We start from the raw sequence: 24,845 nt of genomic DNA, 5'->3' as shown, positions 1-24,845 counted from the left end.
TATCCTTGATTTAATGATTTCATACACCGAATATTTGAATATTCAATTATGCATATTTCAAGCGGAATGGGATGTTCGTAGCACTTACATTCTTTATGTGCTTATTTGTCATTTTGATGTTAAATACCAAACAACATAATGAGCAAATATTTCCCTCATTAACTAGGTCAAAAGTGCATATCTGAAGATTTGTTAATGTATATTTATCTCCGGTTTGAATGCACACAAAAGCATTTGGTAAATTCCGTTAACTATTTTCAAGTCAGTTGATATTATTACGACCACAAACTTAATACAGCTCAAGTATTTCTGGAAACGTCGAAGAGATTTTGGGAGTGAATTAAAATTTATCGTCTGACTTAAAATTTCCCAGGTACACGTTTTCTCCATTGTCAAAAGTTAAGTATGCTTCACCACACGATTTAACTACTCAAATTCACCAGTGTTAACATATTGTTTTATTAATAACTTGTCGGAGTAAACTTACTGATGCAAAATCAATTGTAGAAGTGCCTCTGAGACACTTGCTGATTGACCATGTGCATTGGGGTGAGGTGTAATTTGTGGCTTGTCAATTAAGATCATGTGCATTCGACACTAGCGTGCGTAATTTCCCCACTAAAATTATCTCGGAACTTGAAGAAAGTGTAATTGGACTTGTTTCAGCAAGATTTCATATCTTTTCTGAGATGCCACTCAGCAGGAGTTTGCGCCTGTCACGGTGGAGAATGTAGTGTATATGTTTTAACCCCATCTAGTATCAATTTAAGCCATGTAACCATCAACAATCTTATTGAGTTTTACTTTCTGTTAGGTGTAGGAGGGGGTAATTAAAGTAATGTATCAACATTTGCATCTGACAAAAAGGAATTTAAATAACAAATGTAGAGCAGTTTTTCCTTCCATGTCAATCAGACGCAGTAAGCACTTCCATCACAAGTTGTAGTCACAAACATTCTTGAAGAAATACATGCTCTTTTTTTGTATACATTTCTTGAATTATTCGCAACAAGGTACGGAAAATGAAAATTGTAAACAATCCAACAGTCCAGCTGGTGCCAATGTTTAGACCGAGGATGCCTCCAAGACACTTTATGCTGTGGTTTTGTCTGAAATAATGAATTGGTGATGCTGAGATCATGGTACGAGCACATCTCTAGAAGGCGCTGCCCGTTTTCATTCATCTTCCCAACGCCGAACTTGCCAAGACAGGAAGGCCAAGAGTCAATATCGGTACCCACCCTAGCATTGAAGTCGCCCAGCAAAAGTTCTCTTCCTTAGGAATTTTGTCGATCAGCGAGTCTGACACATTGTAGAACTCATCATTGGTATTTGTGGAGACGCTTAGTGTGGGAGCGTAAGCACTGATCAGGTTGATAGACCCCGCTGTTTTGTGGAGGCGGAGGGATATCAGTCTTCCATTTCCTTGTTGGCAGGGTTCTATCATCCTCAGCAGAGTGTTTCTGACAGCGAATCCAACACAGAACTATCTGGCTTCGTCCACGTCCATTCCTTGCCAGAATAACGTGTAGTTCTTTTCTCTGAGGGACCCGGAATCTAGTAGTCTTGTCTCCTGTAGCGAGCCAATGTCGACCTGGAGTCTTGCAAGTTCGTCACTGATGACTGAAGTCTTTCGAAACATCACTGATTGTCTGGAGATCATCTGAAAGCCCAGTCAGCATAGTCCAGATATACGAGGTACCTAGCTTGAGGATGTGAGGTTTCCTTGTTGGTTTTCTTTTGTTATTTCTTGGTGCAGTAGTTGCAGTCCGCTTATCAGGTACTCACGTACCTTAAGCCTTACTCACCCAGCAAGGCAGGCGAACTGTGGCGGTACTGCATCTTATTGGCTGGGAGCTGCCCAGTTTGAGGCGGGCTGCAGCTGTCCAGTGAAACCTGTTGGTTTCTCCTACTGGCTAAAGTAACCCCTGGCGTCTGGTTCTACGCCAATCGGGCGTTGACTAATACCCTTAAACTGCTGGTTCCCGTTTTGTGTCGACGCGGTGAAGCGACGCTGGATTGTCCTATGCAGGGCGCAAGCCTGGGCGGGGTGATATGGAGAATCAACTGTTGCCCATGCAGCTGATCCCCCCTCTCCACGCAGCTGATGGATCCAAGGGAAAAGACACGCCGATACTTCATGGCACCAGCTGCGTCGCAGGAGTTGCCGAAATGACACTGAAAGCAATACCAAGTCGCCTTGGGGACTCCGTCTCCGGAGTTTCTGTCGCATTTTACTCCCTTAGCCTTTCCCATCAGAGAGTATAGTGTCAAGGCGGCGAAGTGTTGAAATCGGAGTTTACCTTCTCCTAGATGGGCGACCACCCAAGGTTAACTAGCCTCATCTGCCAGAAGCGTATGGCTTTGAGGCGCCAGACACTCGCCTGTCATCCCTTCTCTAGTCAGTTTAAACAGGTTCCGCCGCTTTATATATATATATATATATATATATATATATATATATATATATATATATATATATATATATATATATATAATTTGTATGGGATAGAGATCTTAGCAAATTCTATGCTATGAGCCATTCTCAAGTTCCCAATCACAGGGGCACAACATATGTTCCTTTCTGGACATCTGTCTAATTCTGTTACCACTTTCCTTTTAAGCTTATATTGTTCTTGGCCGGGGATCTCAACAGTTTCCAAGTGACAACACAAGACACTAGTTCATCGAGGTCTGTTCAGGAGTACTTTTGAGTAACTGAATTGTGGTTTATCAGGAGCAGTTCATTTAATAATGCAATAGCAATTACATAAAAACATATTCAGTTATTTAGGTAGAGTGCACCGCAATTGTGCACTCATTGAAAGGTCAAATGGATGAAACCATATATTTACATCTTTACTATCCATGTTAATGTCCAGTAATGAGAAATTTATTCGTTATATTTAATGCCCATAAATTCCTGCATCACTAATATAAAGTATCATTGTGATTTAAATTTGCTGAAAGCATCGACTGGAAATTATGGACCATCAAAATTCTACAGCATTAATAATCCAGCGTTTGTGTAATGGTTTTGACACGCCCCAAGTTCTCTAATATTAACGTACTTTAAGCCATTTCCCATATAGGTTGGAAGCGTCTAGCTCCTATGTATATATTTGTCCTATCTTCTATTTCTTCTTTCTCCGTCTTCTTGATCACAATAATCCCGTATGTACGGAGTTTCTGCGAAACACATTTCTTCTGCATCGATGTGTGTCTTTGATAATCATGACGATTACATGGAACCCTGATCTTCTACAAGAACAGTTGTTTGAACATGTCAACATTTGTCCTGTACGCTCTTTACAGAAGTAATAAATCAACGTCACTGTTTTAGAAATATGGAAGATTGACTTAGATTATCTATGCCGATCCAAATGTTTGACAGGTACTTTATGGGGCAGAAAGTTATGTTTTTACAAGGACAACATTTCTTTTGAGTCTTCTGAAATTGTTTAGTTTTAAGCAATGGTAGTCCTTTCACAGTGGGAGTAATGTGAATATCAGTGTTGGGAAATGAGCGTAAGTTGTTAGATAGGGCTTCGGATGTATTTGCTTGCCTCAAAATAAATTTCTAAAATTCAAGGTTTTCCTAACTTTATGAAAGAATTAGTAGCAAGACTTCTGCAAAACAGGCCACTGTCCCACAAATTTGTGCATTACATAGGATTCTTGTAAAGTTGTTTTAGATGTCTTATTTATCTTTCAATTTTAAAACTTAGTCATATAGCTTGTTAAAGTACTACTCCCGTATGTCGAGTGACCATGCCTCTCTGATTTTAATTACGTTTACCTATCAATAATTTTATTACATTCTTCTGAAACTTATATGGAGGTCGCCTAACCTAAAGAAGACACCTCTCTTGTCCAGTCACTTAATCATTTTCCAGCTTCTTCAAATTATCCATATTTTTTATTTCTTAATCACCATCTTCATGTGACGTAAGTGCTAGTTGATTTAAGTGGGTTCTTATGTTGTGATAATTTTCTTGCCAATAATTACATATGTGAATTCCTTGGATTAGAATAGCATATTTCCTGATCAGCTAGGTTACTAATAAATAGGTCAGAGAGCAAAGGAGCAAAATGCACTGTCGACATTACTTTCAAAGCTACATTCATGTACAATGATATGTTGTCAAATAGGTGTTGATTTTTATATCTGGTACATTGGTGATATTATAAAAAACGACTGAACTTTACAATCTTTCATGTGTATTTCAATCGCTGTGTCATTATGTAAAGCATTATATCCAAAATAATCGAGCAGAGTTGATGTACTTTGTAACAGTACATGTCATATTCTTGTAAATTGTATTCAATGAAAATTCCTGGTGTTAGTAATATAGCAGATAGCTTATATTACCCCAACTGGACCAGTGATTGGTATGAGTCAATCCATTTGCATCATTTGTATTTTCCTTCAATTTTGAAAACGAAAAAAACGATTTTACTCTTTGGGTCTTAATTATTTGTATATTCTACTGCTTTTGCTTTATCTAAGATGTTTTCAGTGATATTTCTAAGCAATAATTTAAGTTAGGGACTTTTTCTTCATCCACAAGTACTTATTGGCTGTAATTTCGAGTAGAATATGATATTAACTGTAGTATCTTTTGATTCGATGAGTGCATGGGTTATCATGAATAACACAATAATAATGTTTATTGTGACTATCAGACGTTATTTGTTTTTAATTTTTATTTGTTCGACTTCATGTCAGATATTTTTGTAATACTTATAATATCGCTCGAGATGCCAAATTGGAACATGAACCGCGGTCGCATATATCCTACATTGGAATATTAAAGCACAGACGTGTTTTCTATAAACATAAAGGGTTACTGCATACGATATCCCCAAATAGGAATGTTCTACTAATGACAAATATTCTTACCAAGGACAACTGTGATATAGATTTTGTTTATTAAACCCTTTTGTATTTGGATTAATGGCTAAGTACGTAGTTATTCCAATAAATGTTTGACAGATACTATCCTCCATGATAAATGTTTGTCAGCATAATCCGATGCAAAATGGTTGCAGGAGTTGCACATATATTCTTGTATTCATGTACTGGGTACATATATTCTAACCATGGAAATAAATTGCTTATAATGTGGATGTAACGTGTGAAAGGATCTATATCACTATGATCTGTGATTTTATTTGAATTAACGGTCACCAGGACTTTAATCTCATACTGAAAAAGACTTTTGAAGTAGTTTGGTTCCTCTTTAATGCTGTTATTTGAGAGTCATGAAGTTTAGCAATGGATTAGACGTTAATGACTTTAGCCTTTGTTATATATGATGTAACGGGGCTAGTTTGTCAAATTTGTATTTGTTTTCTCAGAGATTTACTTCACATAGTGCTATGTCTATGAATGATTCTTCAATAAACACTTGGTTAAAATTGTCTTAAAATCAGTCACACGACTATGTGTTGTTAAGCTATTTATTCAGTTCATCAATAACAAATATATTTATTACATCAAAGTATGTATAAAATATACACCATCAATAATTTTTGAAAGATGTCTACAAATTTTGTATTTTGGTCACACATATGGCACAAATTAGCGATATCAATAAAGATAATTAAGATCATTAGTAAAAGCCTTGCATTCCTCTTTCCATACATGTGCACAACATTGTTGTAATTGCTCTAATGTCAATTTGAAAACATTAATATCTCCATAATTGTACACAAATTTCTTATAATCATCGTATTAAAACTTTAAGAACACAATTAACATTTTCAAAATTTTACACATTTTGGTATTCATTCTACCAGACATTGCAAAATAATTCTAATTATTTATTTTGCCTGAATGTAATGCAGATATAATTAGTTTAAATAAAAATAGTTAAAGGCAATATTCATTATAGCATAAAGAAGATGACAAACATTATACATGCTTATATTATTATGTATAAATTAAGCATAATGATAATACATAATGATTGATACTACCAAAATATTTTACTCAACTGCAATAGTTGTGTCGTAAAAATTGGACACTAAATGACACATCAAAAATGCTCTAACATTATTGTTTAGCTCTCATATCAATATTTTCGAAAACAAAATGTCAGTTATAAATTCAGCAATATTGATAAATTTTTAAAATGAAAAAATATATAAAGTTTGCACATTATTTAGTTCAATATAAAAAAAAAACAAATTGTCAGTTAAGAACAAATATCTGCTCTTTTGGTTTGAGTTTCTTTTAAAATCCCTATTTTATAATTCTCAGGCATGTCCGTTACACATTTCATATAACTCAAAATTTGATCAATTCGTTCGGCTCTGCACATAATTCGGAAGTCTCCAATTTCTATTAGATCCATGAATTATAATCCAAACCACTTACAAATTAGAGTACACTTAACATTTTTTCCAATAGCGCTTATAACAGCAATGAGCGAGCCGTATAATATATAGATTATGGTGATTTTCTTTTCTTATAATTGTGAACAGGATCGTGTACAATCACCAGATTGCATGATTCTTATTAGACGAGTCACTGAACACAAACGAAAAAATAAAAGAAATATTTTGAAGAAAACAAAATATTGGTCACAGCGCCCTCATCTATCCTATATATATATATATATATATATATATATATATATATATATATATATATATATATATATAGATCATCATAATGTCCCACCCATGTGAAAGTGATGTTGTACTCTTTGAAGTATTTTCCAGACGCAAACGACCGAGGAGAATACAAAACCTCATCTACTTCACATGAGCGAGTCCAAACTGAAATAATATTTTAGAACATATGTGATATATATATATATATATATATATATATATATATATATATATATATATATATATATATATATAGAGAGAGAGAGAGAGAGAGAGAGAGAGAGAGAGAGAGAGATAGTTAGATAAATAGGAAAATAGATAGATAGAAAAATAGATAGATGAGAATGAACACGAGTGCAGATAACACCGATTGAGTAACACCATTTTTAGGAGATGTGTGCTTAGTCATGAGGGAATATGGGCTCGTGTGTGCAGGCAAAGCGATGGGTGCCGTTTACCCGCGGACCTGGGTTCGAAGCTCATTAGCGTACGAATTAAAAATTATCTAACCTGTACGATATTTTATTTATCCAGATTATTATTTAATTATATTTTTTATTAAGGACACCTATTATCATCTTTTTCTTATTTGCTGTTTCAGAGATACATTTCCATTTTACTCTTTTTGCTTCTATAGGTCCTTTCCTTTGACTTTCACTCATTTTGAATACATGTACCAGAACCAGGATTTCTGTTTTCAATAGCATTAAACGGAAATAATTTACATTCTTCTCTTGTCTTACAAGCGTATTTAAAAAAAATAGAAAATGCAAAGATTTAACATACAGTATCGATTGTACGATAAAATAATACATAACGTTAAATACAACGAATATAACAATATAATAGTAGAAAATTTGTCAAGAATTATATTTCATCCTTTGTTTTGTTTAATTAAAATTGTTCAGATGCAATTTTAGAACAATTTAAGGGTTTGTTAAGTAGTGCCTAATTGTCTGTTAATGTAAAGAAAAAAGAATTTGATCCTAGAGTTCATGTAAAAGGGTTTTCAACCATGGCATTAACCCCAAAATAAAATAAAAAAGAGTTAAAATGCATTCGGACTCCGTTCTGTTTCCTTTTAACTTTCATCTATCTGCATTCCGTATTTGCATTCTACTATCATAATGCATGCATAACATGCAGCAATGATTCTGCATTTCATTTGCTTTCATTCTGCATTCCTGTCACATTTGACTCATAAAATTTCCGATTTCAGGGTCTGTGAATATAATATGAAATGTATGGAATTATAGGTCTCTTCCGTTCTTCTGCTCGATACAGATATTTATATTTTAATATTACCTTGACTGCGATTGAGAGGCAGATGGAGGATAAAGATGTGATGATATGAGTGACATATTACCGAATGAAACATTTCAAATATCGTAGCTTCTTCCTTGAGGGTTTGGGATCCATGGCTGTACAGAAAAGCTTTAATAAAAAAAATAATATCCACGAGTGTTAAATTACCTTGACCTTGCACATATTTTATGATGATAGGGGTTGTTTGAAATGAAAGCGAAAGCTTGATTATACAATTCGTTTTATCTCTCTGGTAATTGGTTCCATGTCCATGAAGGAAGAACTTTAACCAAACATTTTAAATAATGAGGTTATAAGGGATTCTACCTGTGGTCAGATATGAACGGACACGGCTTACTAACTACACAGTCCATGTAAGACCATTTTACATATACTATATTGTAATATCAGGCATAAAATGTCTGATAGAAAACTTAACTAAATATTTAAAATAACTTTGACATTACCCTATGGTCATGGAGAGTATATGAGTGCTAGGATATGAATGAGTGCAGCTTACGGTTTAATTAAGATTGCTATCAATTAGAGGAGTTCAAACTTATGAGACAATGTAGACAAATACATCAAAAGGTTGTATTATACCTTCTCACCTGTGATTTCGCTTAGAAATGTGCTTATTGTAAAAACAAGTTTACTGACAATAGAGGCGATTGGAACGCCATGCTCCTGTATAGTAAATTAGATTGAATAATACATGTTGTGTAAAACATATGTATACTTTAAATTATGTAACATCACTGATATATATTGCTTGATAGTGTAGCTGAACCTCCAAACAAAATGGAAAAAATATTAAATTATTAAAGTAACTGCATTCAAGGTAGTGTCCAATGTCCCCTTAATATTGTTCCTCCAGTGTTTTGAATACTCGTGCCATGTCATGAAGATGATATTGTTTGACACCACTCCTACAATATCGAATTTGTTGGATACATTTGCAAATTGGACGCCAAACAAAATAACCCCAAACTTGTTTGTAAATTCTAAATAATCTTAATTCAGAACCAATTTCAATTAGTAACTCTCCCGAATGCCACTGGAAAAAAATGCCAACTGGGAAAAGACTGTTTTGCAACATATGCCAATAGTGGCTGTATGCCGTGCTGGACTCCCATGCTATGCAGTCATTCAGTTTCTCATAACAACTCAATAACCAAATCACCATATTTACGACTAATGCTGGGTAGTAAATTGGGACAAATGAGAACATATTAAATCCAATGTCGTTATGTTCTAGTTTTGCGAGTTTTAAAATTAAGGCTGTCTGAATGAAGATGTAAATGATGGCTATAAATGATTCTATAACTTCAGCCACTGTAAACTTATATAGCCAGTGATCATGAGTTTTATTCGCTAAGAAATATATGTCTGGAATTATAATGCCCACTTGATAGACATTAAAGGATAATGCACAAACAATCAACAAAATTTCATTGGGCTTTAGAGATCGATGCATCGCAGAAGTTGTATTTGGTGGGTTAAGCAAAATCTTTCGCAATATAAAAAGTTCAAACATAATAACTATGATAAAAAGGACGATATTTAAGTACGTAAAACCTGTCTTATCTTTCAGAATGTCGGATGTTGTATTAGTAGTATTTGAAAGATTGTTATGGTTGGAAGGTGTACTTTTAAAGTTGCTGCATTGGTAAAGCCAATTATAAAAACTTTGTATAACATAATATGCAAAAAAGCCGTGTGACCATATGAAGTTAAACGACCAAAAGCTGCAACATCTGCTTTCCTCCAAGTGTTCAAAAGAATTATCTGACCCTTCGGAACGAGAATCATCTTCACTTTCATATTTAGGAAAGAATTCGAGCCACATTGAAATTGAAAATAACATGAATTCGAAACGGAATGGATACACGTATGCCGTCCAATCATTTTGTGATTTCTTTCTGTCTTCTTCAATGATGAGGTCAATGCAAATGGCCACATTAGAAGCTATCGCAATCGCTATTTGAAAGTAATGAAGACAGAGGGGTTTTGGCAGGCGAAACTCACACTTTAAATAATTTAGTTTACTAAAAGTGAAGAAGAAAACGTATTGAACAAACACAAATATCAAGCGTGACATCTTCATGCAGAATTCAGCTTTGTTATCAATTGCAGCCGTGCACATTTCAACAAAAGAGATTATGGCGGGAATGCCCATAAGTAAATATAGACAAACCTTCCATCTTGGAATGACTTGAGAGAAAGTAACGGTTTCTGTCAAGTCTCGACTACGTTTACAACTCCGTATTTGAATAATAAACATTACAAAAATTGTAAAACTAGTTAGTCCTAATTTCATGTAATCTGAAAGGTATTGGTCCTTTGTTTCTCTGATGTCTTGTGTGATCTCCAAAATGGTTGCAGGCGAAACTAGAGCGACGAACACAAACAATATTATCATCACAAACGAAGTCATCGATGGAGTCTCACCTAAAGAAAAAAGTAAAGTATTGGTCTGAGCAGGTTCGTCAATGATCTACATAGACATACTACTACTATTACTGTAGCTGATGCAAATGTGTAACATACATCATGATGAAACAAAGGCTGATACATTATTTGATTTGCAGAAACTAGCAAAACATATTTCTACTGATATTTCATGCTAAACAATCTGACTGTCATCAATTAATTAATAAGACTTAATTAATAAGTCTTTCTTTAATAACGGAGAGATAAACTATATATATTCTTAGATTTTTGTATGCAATCCGCCCGGGTGGTTAACTAAACATGTCAAAAGCTGTTAGAAAGAGTCTTGCATTGTCTAAATCACGGAACTGAAATACTTAGTGATATAATCTGGGACGCTATCTCATTAAAGACCTGTTACGAAACAGTGTATTGCTATCTATAAACTGTGATGATAACATTCAAATTGTAGCTTTTTTTCCTTAACTTTGTAATACTAATGTTTTAATTTAAATACTAACTATAACGTATTTAATATTTTTTGTGGCAATGGTAAAGATTAAAGCACTAATTGTTTTGCAGTGACAAATGGAGAAAAAGAGGGTTTTAATGGAGTTTTGGCCAACTGGGCAGACTGGAGGCATTAAATATAACTTATATCAAGGACGTAGAAGTCTTGAACAGCTGAAATCCATAACTATCCACATAAGTGTTTTAAAACGATATATGAACAGAAACTGAAACGTAGAAGGAACAGACAAAAGCATCGTAAAAATGACGAGAAGGAAGTATGATATTCTGAGACCTTGTTCAAATCTTTTGAAAATCATAAACAAATGAAGATGTGGACAATACATAAATCCAACAACGTTTTAACAATATCGGAGAAGTATGAGAAAGAATAGCAAATATAAGGGAGGGATTATAATAATTGTGTGTCTGTGAGCGAGTGAAAGAGAGAGCGTTTGTGTGTGTGTGTGTGTGTGTGTGTGAGAGAGAGAGAGAGAGAGAGAGAGAGAGAGAGAGTAAGCGAGTGAGAGAGATAAATTTGTTGTAATAGTAGAACCAGGATGCCCCATTGGTGAATGTGACATACTAAAAGATGGTGTCATGTATGCAAAAGGAATCGACATAAGTATTCAAAATAATGTCACAATATCAAAACAGAGAAACTAAGAGAGTTAGTGAAAGGGTGAATCAAAGACGAGATTCAACAGTACACAAATGCTTATAAACAATTTGATTATCGATAAAAAGTCAAGATTCAACGAAGGCGAAAATTTGAAACATTGACTAATGATAATTAAAAGGTCTTGGGATGCTAAAAATGCCCTGTCTCCAAACATCATAATCGTTTAAGTAAAATCACAGCGAAAGATCACAACAGTGCTGTAATTTCATTTCTAGAGAGAGTATGTAGTGCACATTTCTTAGACTTTGATTAAACCCCTGTGTAAGCATAATACAAACAAAGATGCAGACAATAGATCCTTGAACGGTTCAATAATATCAGGCAATGATGAGAAAGTAGAACAAATTCGAGAGATAGGTCTTTATAAGATATTATAAACAGTGCACACCATGTATGAACGTGAGGGTTATTAACATTTGCCGCAGTGCAGTCCGTGTAGTGAACGCACGAACAGTATACTTTACTACCAATATACGTGCTGCCAAAATAAATAATGACAAAATATAGCAAGCTAATATACCAAGGTAGACAGAAAGATGTCATGTATGTAAATAACTCTTGTAAAGATTAACAATAATTGTGACAATATTAAATTTAATAATATATATATGCAAGAAAGCTGCACAAATTATTGTTTACATAATATTGTGCCCGGTAAAGGCTTGCTTGATATCATCCTTTGTGTTTACTATATTGTAATCCTGTACAATATTAATTATACTGGCCACAATTTATGTAATGTTGGAAAAATTTTAATCTTCCTTACGAGTCAAATCAGACAAACACCTGAATGTATCGCCACTTCCATTTCTGAGATGCCAGCAAAGTGTTAGCCTTATCTAAGGAAACCAAATATATGGCATATTGACTGAACATACGTTGCGAAATATTCGTAACCTTACCTGTCTTGTTGTTTTTTTTAGATCAAATCTATCTGAAATTCGTTTGTTAAATTACAAGTAATAAATAATTCACAGAATGAAATAATGCCGGGATGTCATGAATGTCCAAGATTCATACACTTTTGCCTAACGCCATGACCATGTATACTTTCGCTGCTGATTTCTCCTCCGCCCAGAAAAATTGTGCTAGAGTAGTTATAATGCACTGTGGTCTTCTAGTCTCAGGGTAATATCACTCTATGATTTATTTTTCTCAGTTAACACCCTGTTGAAACTTTATTTATTTAATTTAGCAAACTATAAGTTGCATAGCTTCTGGGAAATTTTGCACAACAACATAATATTCAATACATACGTCTACACTGGCAAATACAGTAAGTTCCTTTGCTAAGAAAATAAATTATTTTTGTTGTATTTTACAAAAGGTTTTGCTACTCACTCTTGCCTATTAGTTATTTTACGTATTATGCATTCCATTTGGTTGTTTAAACCGTTTACCTTGGGCTTATAAAAGATTTTATAAGGTTCCGTTTCATGCATTGATTTTTTAATGTTAGAGGAAATATGAACTTTCTATCGATAATACGTAAATCAGAATCGCATTGCAAATTTTGTTGGTGTTATATACATCAAATACGTAAATTACAATAGCTTAGACTGCACATAGCTTTCTAGTTTTCATCTAACATATATTTCGTTATATACACATAAATGAATACCTGTGATTAGAATTCTAGCGCTACAATTACATTAAGGAAATATACTATTTTACCAAGAATACTTCTTGAAATCTTCGTACTGTTGATGTTCGTTTCGGAACTGGGGACAGGGTCTGGTATTCTGTTACTTTCAAGCCCTGTTTTGTATAAAAATCATAACATTTTACTTTAAAAATAAATATTAACACTTGAACAACGATACATTGCACATGAGATCAATATTTCATGAGTTTTTAAAGCAATGAGTATTAGCTTTTGATCTGCATGCTATTAAGTTTTTCCCGGATTGATCCCCAACAATGTAAGCATTTTTGAGCACTGAATATTATGTTTTGATCTATTGGTTTTCCAGCTTTTCCATGACTTTATTGGATCGATCCCAACATGTAGATATTTATGCTTAATTTTGGTTACTATTGTCAAATCTGAAAATGAATATATATATATATATATATATATATATATATATATATATATATATATATATATATATATATATATATATATATATATATATATATATATATATATATATATATATATATATACATATCTTGTTTATTTGGCAGAACCCTTGTTGTAACCTGTTGTAACCATACACTCGCAAAGTCTAAACTAAATAAGATATTTTTTAATGGGTACTCAAAGTTTTCCTCTCTAATTCGACCATTAACATAATACAAGATGCATATAAATTTCAAAATTCTGTTATTTCTGTCCGTTTTGATAAACAGATGACACATCTTATTTGAAAAGTACTTATGACTTATCAAAATAATCGATGTATTTGTGTTCATGCTAAGAATAAACCATTAATATAAATGCATGTGATAGAATGAATACATGTCTATTAATAACACCATATGTTATAGTTTATTTCGAAAAGATTGCCACCCATTCGTACATGTTTAAATATTATTCCATACGAAGAAGATATCTGAGTTAGATAACAGTATACAGTATAATCTATGTTGATTAAACCAAATCATACACCTTTTGATATGGCAGCCACAAGCTGGAGTATAGCTTGTTATTTTGTCCGTCCATCCCATCAGTCTCTTCAGTGCTAGGAGTATACAATATGCGTTTCCATTGATATCGGATTAATTTGCATTTGTGTTCTACAGTTTCAACAATGCTTACCCAAATCACCGAACATAAAATTTTAAATTACTACATACAAATTAACAACTACAAATGAGAATATAATTCGTGAAATAGAAAAATTAATATCGGCGTCAGATTTCCTGGAATTCTCCTATTCTTTACCTCAATAAGCATTGTTGTTAAAAGACAATATCATGTACCTTATAAATGCAATAGTAGGGCAAATAAACACCGCAAAACTACCTGGTTAAGACATTTGATGGTAGGGTGGGTAAAATAAAAGAGGGTCTAGAAGTTGTATGGCTTGGTGTACAAATAAAAGTAGCACGTGACCTTGAAAGCAGATGATACGGTGTACATAAATATCTGGCGCAGAATTTGGATGGTAGCGTGTACGAATGAGAAAAGCAAGAGGTCTAGAAAGATGATGATTTAATGATTTGAAATCGTAGTCTACGTTATTAACAATCATTCAAGCAACTTTTTTGCCTGTTTGAAAATTATCTCTATTATAATTGTGTCGTTCTTACAAAAATTACTTGCGATGCATATCGGTAACGTTATATATGTGCTGTAAAATCTATATCATTATGACATAACATTGTTACTTTGCCCATCTTGACTGAGAAATGGCATTAAACCCCAAAACAACAACAAAATCAACAACAAAAAATAACCAGAGATGTTTCGAATAAGTAATGACAAATTTGTAATGAACGTTGCATTCTTTATAAGTCAAGTGATCATGGCGCTAACTCAGTTTCTTCCACATATATGGCATTCATGTGTTGAGTTAAAATGTATTTTGCCTTCCTCTGCGAAGATAATAATTTTTACAATTTAGTCTTCAACGCATCGTACACAAGGCTGGAAAAAATATTATATTGCCTTGTTTTTGTATTCACTCTACCATAGAATATTTAGGTGATCTGGTTCTATTACCGACAAACAATTTATAAAACAGTGAAGTGAAAGTTTTGAATCAGATAACTAATAGTTACATAAGAAAACATCTGATTGTGCAGGATATGTTGTTATGTTTTATATATCTTGTTATTTGTAATATGAATGTGACAGTTCACGAGCATCAAACCTTTAGTTTTTTCTTTCTATAATGTTTGAAAAGCTTAGAACAACAAATGAAGCTATTGAAGAGGAAGAAAAATTATAATAAAATACTTATTATCTGGGCTTCCTTTGCTTAAATGAATGTCCGAAAAGGGATTTATAATCTAAAAGCTATTTTATCAAAATATAAATATCGAACTGAGTCACAAGTTTAACAAGGACATTATATAAGCAAAGTAGTACAGAGAATAACGGAGACCCACCACATTATCTAAAGATGGGCACTAGAAAGGCATATCAATATGTTCATGCAGCGATTGAAATATAACTCCCATGGGTTTTGAAACAGAAAATGTCAATAAATAAACAGATAAATAAAAGAAAATTAATCGTACATCTAATGTACGAAAGCACACTTAACTGTATGTGTAACATGCAAGATGTGACAGAAAGCCACCAAAGAAATAAGAATCAAAGCGAAGTACAAACGATGATTGCAGAGTAGAAAGGAATCAGGAAATTTAAATGTTTCCTCTCACGGGAGTGCAAATTTCAGGTATACTACTCTTATGAGCAGAAACGTTACATTTCCTAGATACGACCTCCATTCATATGAGTACACCGATAATTTCGATATATTCGATTGAAAAGTGATCTACATTAGAAAGGTTGTGCTAATTATTTAATTATACAAACATATCTACTGACGATTATTAGTAGATATATGTGATGTTACACTTTAACCTGAAACCAATCGACTATTAGGTGAAAAACGATACTTTGATGGGACATTTTTGAAGAATATAGGAATGTAGCCCCGCTTACTATCTAAGTGCAACAGGACTAGCTCATAGAGTAAATTTAAAGATATCTGGTGCTGAGTCAGAACTTTGTGTGACTGATTATGACATGTTTATACTGTAAAGAACTTCGTGAAGAATTTGTTTGACACCAAGATCAAAATGGTGGTGGGTGCGAAAGGTCAAGATGAGGGTCACCAATTATGAACCTAAACACTAATAGGTTCTGTTTGTGGGCAATGAGCCAAAACACTCTGGCAATAACCTTTATATGGGAAATTAAGGAATAAATAAATAAATATAAAGATTGATAGATAGAAAGTTAATTTCTTTGTATAGGGATGGAAGTAGAAAAGGAATGTCATGACAAAAGAGGAAATAAAAAAGCACAAAAACTTAGTTGTTTGATTGACAGTAATTATCACATAAAGATAAAGAAAGTAATCGCAAATTGTCTTGATGAACTAGTGTGCAGCCAAACAATTGGGAATTCCAGTATGTCCATGGAATATACAAAATAGATGTGTACTCAGGTTATATTATAATTTATGTTACCATTTTCAGATCATTCTAATTCAAGCTGATAATTACTCTGGCCATTGTTGCACTTTTTATACACTCTAAAATCAAGCCAAATATGATTTATGTTCACACAGGAATTTTTATTTTTATTTCACATTAACATGAAAAGAAGCTGATAATTAGAAGGACAAATTATTATTTTGCTTTTTGGTTTTACCTTGAATTACTAATATGTGACATAAAACCTTTCGACATGAATGGTCCATAATTCTCCGTAATAAAAACAGGCTCGGGTTTGTTTGATCCAACAAATTGCTTTCAGTACATGGCCTTGATCTTGACCTCTGAGAAATATGAACATTTGGAATAGCGCAGACTTATTATTCTGCTGCTTATTTTTCAATCTGTAGCAGTCAGAAATAACGTGCCATTTCTTCTTGAAATATGTGCAAGCTGGAAGAGATACTGATTTCTGCCCCATCTTGACAGAGATTTGATTTCTACAAGTTACGCCAGATTGAAATTTGGAAGTACTTATACGATACTGAGCTGGGTTTCTTTACCAAAAGCTACTGAGAGGAATTCATATTGACAAATGAAACTTTGTGAATCAAGGAATAGCCGTCAACTGTACGAGTAGTATTTTTTTAAGTTTTGACATCTTGCTCATCAAGGTAAGTCTTGACGTCACTATGAACCTTATTTTAAAACATTTCAACTATAATGAGTTCTCTGTGGTTATCTTGATCTTGTTCAACCTTCCTGGCTGTGCACCACCAATCAAATAATTGTTCTTTTTCCTTTGAAAATTCGAGATGGGTCTGTAGAGTTTCTTTTTTTACAGTTCCTAAACAATTGTTAATATGCTTCAGATATTAACTCAAAAATTTTCAAGATAGATTTCTTAATCACATCACAATCAACACTTTGTTGTACCGACAATGCCGAGATCATGAACTTTGACATTATGAACACTACGTAATATTCATGTCCAATGTTCTCTTTGCCATTGCAAATTTTCAGCAATATTCTCAAAAGGAACAAAATTATTTAGGAACTACTTCTTCTCTAAAAGTGTGTACTAATCTCACCTTTTTTTATAAAATGAAAATCTGAACTTGGTTCAGTGCTTTCCGCTTACCTTGTCTGATTCTTTTAAATTGAATTTCAGTTCCATTTCCTCTCTTATGTATGCATCTGCACTTCCTTCTCTTATTTTTCTAGTCACATTTGCATCCGCATTTTTCTCTCCCCTATATGTTACCTCTTTCTACAATTATGTTTCTTTTTCTCAGTTTACATCTGTGTTTTATTTCAATTCATTGCATTTCATTTTAGAGCCAGAAAGAGACCTACTAATCAAAGTGCAGATCACTTTTATCCAAAACATTATTTTACGACAAATGCTGGACCAAAATATATTTTATTTGCTGCTTCGTTAATGAAACCTTCGCTTCAGAAGGATAATGTTGTTTGGTAAGATCGAGCAATTCGTCTTTTGTCAAGGATAGTAACCGTTTCTGGGTGGGATTTAACATAACATTCCATGACATTATGAAGACTTGATGGTTTCACTGAAGTATTGTGAGTAAACTCCCACATATTCCTATGAGTTATATCACAAGTTCATATGAGTTGAAGATGAATTCCAGTGATGTTACAAATACATTCCAGTAGTGAACGTGTGGATGTGCCGATAACCTCGCATTTGTTTATATGTCAACAGTCCCTATGTATCACAATTGTAATAATCCTAAATGTACTTGAGTGAATTCACAATAAATCCAAAATATTGATTTAATCCAAGAAATATTAACAAGCACTTTGCAATTACAGTGAATGATTTAGATAAATAAATCCTCTCAAATAAAAATTAAAAACAGCAATACAAAATATTCCACTTCGGATTCTTAGGTAGAAATGAGCAATTCTAATATAATCAACTTCCTAAAGAATCAGGCAGGAGGAGGGTCAAACAGTAAACAAAATTTCTTTTTAGAAAATTCTGATTTCAGATTCGAGGATGCATCTAGAACTCCGAATCAAGTAAACATGTTTATCCTATATGTTATTAGACATGTAGGCCTTACTCCAATCATTGATTATGGATAAAGTTTAATCGCACAATACAAACTAAATGTACATAACATTTCATCATGAACAGAAGTCAACACACACGATGTGGTTCATATCATGCTAGTGTACTAGGAGGATATTTTTATGATTAGAGATTTAAATTACATTTTCTTAGACCCATTATTTTACTCCCTATCATGTTTGGTAAGTAAATGAGTGAATTGTAGGTGGAGTTTCATCACAGCATCTACTGTTGCAGGTTAGAGATCCCCATTCTTAATAAACATACGGCGTAATATTCATTTCAGTTAGAGGGGAGGCAAAGTTCAACCTGTTATATTTCTCGCCAAAATCGACTTTACATGTTACACTATTACATTCCTTACCTGAAAGAAACAACCTGTAGCAAACTATAGAAAAAGTTTCTAGACAAAATATTTCCAGATCCTTATAAAGATGGAAGACTATCGTTAAATTCCCGATTTGATCTATAATCTTCTAACTGAGTTTAACATGCTTGAGTCTATTTTGCCTTTTTATATATTTTTTTTTATTTCGCGTAGGAATTCGCATTACAGTATATCACTATGTGCATTTAATATTCCCTTTACCTGTGCAGTTACGTATCTTAACTGAAAATATTAGCAAGTTCACGTGAGAGAAAAGGTTATGGTGACTTAAATGTCCGATGTTGTTGGAAAATATGCCATAGGTGATAATAAAGAATACATGTATATCCTCTTCAAAAGTAAACACATTCTTTACTGCAGGATTGCACTCAACTTATGTTTGAAGGTCTACCAGATGCACTAGGAGTATTATAGAAAGTAAAAATCACAAGAAATATTACTGTTGTGCTGTGTAATGTCATTACACTTTTTGGATCCTTCCGTTTTGTGATCAGCGAGGAATTATGAAAACATGTGAGCGAACTCTCGTGGTGTTTTTTGTTAGATATCGAAATCAATTAACTTGATTTCTGGACCTGTTGGAAACATGTAGTAAAGAGAATGGAGGCATACTGAACTAACCTTTACGTTTACTTAGGAAATAGTAGAGCATGGTTGTCCATAGGGAATTAATCAACACGTGTATTCTTTTAGAAAGAGTTAATTAAATTGGATATGGAAGAGATTGAATTTATGATACATTTCAAAGGTAAAAAGATCTTTGACAGGCGGCTCTAACTTTTGATATACATTTGAATGCAATATCTGTTAAAAATGCTGTGAACATTTAAATACTTCACTATAAATTCAAATTTAGCTGCTTATGGGTTTACTTATATTATATGCAAGTAACAAAAGAAAACAATAATATTAGATGTAGAGGTATGCCTAGGTAATGAATTCAATGAAGATATAATAGTATTTATAATTTGCAAATAGGTATTTGTATTTATAACACTAATAAATTTATTAATAAATTTTATTTATAACACTACGCACCTTTAATGTGCTATCTATTTTGTTTTGAATGCTATTGTTTTCAGAATTTGAGTTAATAGCCTGAGGATTCCCACGTCATTAATAATCTTTTCGTTATGTCGAAAATAAGGCTACTATATTATTAAAGTTATGGTGACATTTTTCTGTCTTTAAATAAATGTAAAAGCTGAGATTTAGTAAATATATTTATACTAAGCATGACGCACAAAAATCAGGTTGCCTAACATACATCTGTACGAATTGTAAGCAACATTTGTAGCAACATCAAAGATCAAGCACCTCTTACTATTGGTAACACCCTATGGTTGAAATAAGTCTAAATTTCATGTGTGATACAAAATGATATTTCAAATGTTTGATTTTTGTTTGTTAATAATTAGCTACCATGTGCCTGTAAATTTATATTTATTTAGAACAAAATGTCTTGTATTGGGATCAATGTGCATTTAAAACAAATCTTTTAGGGTGCATTCGAAAAAATTGTTCGTTTGGTTTTAGACTGAAGACTACTACTACTACTACTACTAATACTACTACTACTAATAATAATAATATTATCATTATCATTATTATTATTATTATTATTATTATTATTCCCCGAATCCTCACCACCAACACCACCATCAAGAGCATCACTTCTCTTACTCCTCGTTATTATCACCGCCATCGTCAATTGTTTGATGTATAGAACAGCAATTACGTCGGAAGAAAATGCTTGAGGGAAGACAAAGATATCTCGAAACTCAGTCAAAACCATTGATATGCCGCCATATCATATAAGAGGTAAATTAAAATAGCGTAGTCACAAAAACAGTGGCACTCACCTTTCAGAAGATGTACCCTTTCATTTCCATTGTATTCAGCCATGCTAGATAGTGGTTTTGGTCAATGTGTATCTCTACGGTAGCCACACTGCACTGCAGAGCCTGAAATAATTGCTATTGTATATGTAGTCGTGCAACTAAGGAGACTATCAAGTTCGACATAAGTATACCTGATTTGGAAGTGCACCCACGTTTAGTTTTAATTCCATGGCTTGTCACTAAGATATGAAAACAAAATACGATGAAGACAAACAGACAAGGTAAGAAAGAAAACTGCATACAAGCTCGACACAAGAAGTACCAAATACAGACTAGGTATGTATGGAAGGACAATAGCAGCAATGCAAAGCTATTAGTTCGTTTGGAAACTAAAACAAGAGTGTATGACTTTGTGTTTTTATTGCTGCACAGATAAAAATAATTTTTAAGTTAATATGTCGAAAATGTAGCAAGTGAAAGACAGTCATGTTATATGAAGTGGACCGCGTGTATTCTCCGTCAAATGAGCTGAACAACAGCATCAAGTTTAATATCCCTTATTCCTGCTTCAATAAATTATTAGAGAAGAATATGACTCATGAAACTAATTATTGACATCTTTGAGGGAAATATAATAACGATTGTTTTATTAAATAACAATAATAGCAATATTTGTTCCTAATTTATCAATACTTTACACAATGACAAAACATGGAAAATGAAATCTGAAAATAATGGAGGACGATATTAGCTATAGGGCGAATACAACCCCTAAAATATGTCGAAACGAACTTCGAAGATTCAACGCGATTGTAGTTAAAGTCAATATAAAGCAGAGAGGAAGGATTCAAGCAACAGTTTGGACTATGAGAATCGCTGCTTAATGTATTGTATTTTCAACGATTATATGAAAATGTTGCGCTAAGCAAATGATCCAACTGAAGAAAACGTTTACAAGATATTCGTCCACAGAGTTTTGAGCAATCTGACGCTAAATCTGTAATAACACATCAGGAGATTTCAATTTAACGTCCACCTATGGACTGTAGTATCCCGTCCTCATACGATTTTGTCATGGACCATTCCTCGCTACATTGCATCTAGGGATTTGTTGAGTCAGTGTGAAAAGTCTTTTTTTACAAAAAATCGGAATCACAGGTTTGTCCTTTTATATATCCAGTATATGAAGACAATATTGAAATGAAAAATTCTACTAACATGTTAGGTGAACCCCTTCTAACGCTATTTTAATTTCATCCCCACTTTGAACGTTTTTAGGTAGGGAGCTCCTCCACAAACAGAGAAAGTTTAAATGAAATCATCCCTGCCGTTTCAAGAAATCAGATGCTTAATACAAGGTCCCTTCTCTGAGTTATTTTGTCTAGGTATTTCTTCAAAATTAGAAGGAATATTCATGAATTTGTACGGGGCAATGGAGAATGGGAACAGTCCTTATGTGGACTGGATATATGATGCCAGGACAGAGGATATCGATTACGTAACCACTTTGAACTACTTTATGTCAAAAATCAGCGCTAATGGGAATAAACGCGTAGACTAAATTCGTAGACCATGTATTGATCCATTGCACTCCAAATGTATGCAAATGTGCGGTATCTATTGAAAACCTGTAAGGACATTACATTATATGTCTACCTATAGTTCATATTGACTCTAACATCTACTCCAGAAAGGATTTTGACATTAACCCTTCTTTGATACATATTATCTATGAATTTGTTCAACCACCCAATCCACCACATCTCCTGAAAGACGAAGTATTGGCCGGTGATATTCGTCGAGAGGAATAGGACACATAGGAGGGCCTTTATGGCCTTTCAGAGATGGCCAATTCTTTGCACTCTTTGGGCTATGGGAACACCTCTTCAAGTACAGATACTGTTGAGAAGATTCCACTGCAGAGAAATGTTTCGAGACAAGTGCGTAAGGAGATTTGAATTTGCGTAAGAAAAACAAAACAATGAACACAACTATAATCTGACTATGACTGGTGCATCTTTGAAAACAAAATCGAATGGAGGAATTAACGAAGATATATTACTATGTTCGAAAAACAAAATCCTGAAAGTATTCAGTTTGAAGATGGAAAAAGAAGTTTTTTCACTCAAAAAGAAGGACGTATTGGGGCAATTAGAACACACGCAATTTTGGATTAATGTGGAACTCATGGCTATTCTTTGGAGTTTCATGTAATGCGTTGTTCATAGAACGTTAATCAAGTCATGGAAGTAATCAATGGTTTGTATAACATTTAAAAATATGCAATATTTCACTGTCGGAAAAATATTAAAACAAATATGCATACATCAAATTTCGTACTAGAATATATAATTATGTAAACACATGAGATGTAATTGTTGCAGTTTTCACCATTAAAATTGCAAGCGTGAGAAATGTAATATGTAGCTATTGTCACGGAATTGTGTATGAGTTATATCAATATGTATATGTTGTTAAAAATGTACTCGGGTTTCGTTGCCGCGTGCAGCGTCACCCGAGGGTGGTATATTTTTTCGGCTTAGTTATTTCGAAATCCTGAGCGAAACTCAGACCCCTGCAAGTGCAAAGTGCCTACAGCGACAAACCTAAGTACCTAGCTGCGCATATCTGTCACAGCTACTGTACATATAGAGCAAATTCTCTATATCCAAATCACATTACGTCCAGTCTTGTCAGGAAGCTTACCCATTTACGGAAGCAAATCTCCAGCTGTAGAGGTAATGTAATTTTCTTTATTACTATTCGTTTATATGACATAATTGTTTTCATACTTTAGATGTTTTAGAACCTTAATTAATGTTTCAAAAAGGCTTGTATCTGCAAACATATTCATTGAATGCAGTAGCTAACGAGCAGGAAACATATATTTATTCTAAATTCTACAGAGTCAATACATTTAATTATACGCTGCATGCATTAAACGATTAATGGAATGGGTAACTAATTCATGTGCGCGCATGCGCAACATATATCAATGCAGAAGTACTTAACCGTGTCATATGTACTACACGGTTTAGTTGTTATAATTTTAGCTGCCTTATACATACCGCCATGCCTTATGCCGCGCCTTATAATGGTTTGATGTTTAGTCACAAAACTCTTGTGTGGTTTCGTGTGACGTATACGATGTGTTATGGTGACGTTGGATCGGAAGAGTATACTGGCTTACTGGCTTCGCGACCATCGGGTCTGTGATGTGAAGGCTCTCGAGGGATCCTTCAACAGACTGAGGAGCGGACCGTGCGTGGGTGATTCTCTGGCCATAGACTAGAGCGCGTGGAACCGGAAAATCTTGGACGTCAAATGGGCGCCTCGATAGTTATAGTTTTCCATGTTATTTCCACAATTGCATTTCATAATTTCATTCATTCCTGTTGTTATATCGTTATGTGAACGATCGATAGGTTCGTAATATCATTCATTCCTATTGCTATATCGTTATGTGAACGATCGATAAGTTCATGATTTCATTCATTCCTATTGCTATATCGTTATGTGAATCGCTTTTTGAACGATACGTTCAAATTTACATTCTTTTCAAAATCGTTCTTTGAACGATACATTCATAATTACATTCTTTTCTAAATCTTTATTTGAACGATACATTCAAGACTCTTTATATTGGGGTGTAGATCACTTTTATTTTGTTGATCGGTGATAGGAATTCACGTTTGTTTTGAAATTCCATTTGTTAAATTTTTTTTCTCGTTGAGTTAATTGTTTTTGATAGTTCCATGTTAGGAACTTTATCATTTTCCTTGTGTTTTTGTTTATAATGGTGTCAGATTTGATAATATTTAAATTGCGTTTATAAATAAACATCTTGTA

General features: G+C 33.6%; 1 long non-coding RNA gene across 1 annotated transcript in view; it reads right to left on the bottom strand.

Moving 5' to 3' along the window:
* Positions 1-6,904: 6,904 nt before the first annotated feature.
* Positions 6,905-24,845, bottom strand: part of LOC149797304 (uncharacterized) — a 60,253-nt gene continuing 42,312 nt past the window's right edge. The window contains exons 3-5 of the long non-coding RNA XR_016421513.1: positions 21,018-21,119; positions 13,226-13,309; positions 6,905-10,377 (exon numbers count right to left, since the gene is read on the bottom strand). This is a non-coding gene — a long non-coding RNA (uncharacterized LOC149797304). The remainder of the gene's footprint in view (positions 10,378-13,225; positions 13,310-21,017; positions 21,120-24,845) is intronic.

The sequence above is a fragment of the Sinohyriopsis cumingii genome, chromosome 6 (genome assembly GCF_028554795.1).
Source record: "Sinohyriopsis cumingii isolate HCF-2022 chromosome 6, ASM2855479v2, whole genome shotgun sequence".
NCBI lineage: Eukaryota > Metazoa > Mollusca > Bivalvia > Unionida > Unionidae > Sinohyriopsis > Sinohyriopsis cumingii.
The sequence above is the reverse complement of the archived record's forward strand: the minus strand, read 5'-3'. Positions and strand labels throughout refer to the sequence as shown.